This window comes from Elephantulus edwardii, unplaced genomic scaffold (genome assembly GCF_000299155.1).
Source record: "Elephantulus edwardii isolate Elephantulus edwardi_28Jun2011 unplaced genomic scaffold, EleEdw1.0 scaffold00268, whole genome shotgun sequence".
NCBI classification, from domain to species: domain Eukaryota; kingdom Metazoa; phylum Chordata; class Mammalia; order Macroscelidea; family Macroscelididae; genus Elephantulus; species Elephantulus edwardii.
The window spans coordinates 119,947-121,467 of NW_006400018.1; positions in this window are offsets into that span (position 1 = coordinate 119,947).

A 1,521-nucleotide genomic window follows, 5' to 3' on the forward strand; every position below is an offset into this window, starting at 1 on the left:
TTGCATATGAGTAGTTGGTGGTCTGTTCCACAATCAGCTCCTGGCCTAGTTTTCACAGCTGATATTGAGCTTCTCCAGCGGTTTTTTCCACAGATGTAATCGATCTGATTCCCCATGTGTATAATCTACGTTTATGTCTCTTAAAAAGAAATAGATGATTTCTACCAACTCTTACAGGCAGAGATGGATCGAACATGCAATCAAGATGCATTGATAATAATGGGCAACTGGAACACAAAAGTTGGGAACAGGGAAGAAGAATCAGTAGTTGGAAAACATGGACTTGGTGACAGAAATGAAGCTGGAGATAGAATGATTGAATTTTGCACAATCAATGACTTATCCATTGCAAATACACTTTTTGGGTTTTTTTTAAATATTTTTTTTATTTTATTATTTTTTTGTGTGCGTGTACCGTCAAATCAGATCTGACTGATAGAGGAGGAGATTGCCCCTCCTTCCCCGGCAGAGCATCTGGTGGATTCGAACCGGCAAATACGTTTTTAAGAGACATAAACGTAGATTATACACATGGATTTCACCTGATGGTATGCATAGAAAAGAGTAAGTTCTGAAATCTTAAATGATTGGCTCTTAGTGCTCACCCAGTCCAGCATTCTTATTTAAGGTGTAGTGGATACAGCCTAGAAAAGTTATTAGCTAAGGTCAAACAGATGGCTGCTGACAGTGGAGAGAGCTGAGAAACAAGAGTTTAGGATGCTGATATGGCGTAGGAGAGAAAATGTTCAGGAATACAGAGGAAGCCCCAGCTGTGGGCTGTGGTGAAGAGGGGTGCTCTAGGATCAAGTACATGGCTGCTGCTTCCTCCAAGGCCCTCTGCCCTGGGCACATGATGAAATTGGCTGAAAATAGGCAGAAAGGGAGGCGGGGGTGTGTATGTGTGTGTGTGAGAGTAATACAAGTAAGTTATAAGAACCTTTTAAGGAACCTAGGTGATGGTACCACGAGATAAGTGTTGGGCTGCTAGCTGAAAGGTCAGTAGTTCAAATCCATCAGAAAGTTGTGGCATTTTCTCTGTGAATGAGAAGAGCTCCAGTGTTGACATTCACGTGGGGAAGTTCTTTCTCTGCAGGATCAGGAGTTAGAATTGACTTGGTGGCAGTAAGTTTGGGCTCTTGAATCTTTATTCTGTAATTCTTAATAGCAAGGGCTATTTTTAAGTTATGGAAAGGAGGCAGTAGAGCAGTATAGATTGTCCAGAGAGAGCTCCCTGTATGTTCACTGCTCAGAGTGAAAGCCATTCACTTTCATGTGGTAGAAAAACCTTCTCATGGCCTCTAGTTTTATTTATACAAATATATTGCCTTAAATCCCTGGTGAAACAAGGCAAGAGAGAAATAAATAAAGTCAAAACTATTCTAGTGGAGTGGAGAACCTTCTCCAAGCTCTTCCCTAGGGTACAGGTCAAATAAAAATGCCTATAAGCATTAGTTGCTTTTAAAAGCATGACTTTCATGGTAGATAAATTGTAATTTGATTGTTGTTGTTGTTGTTGTTGTT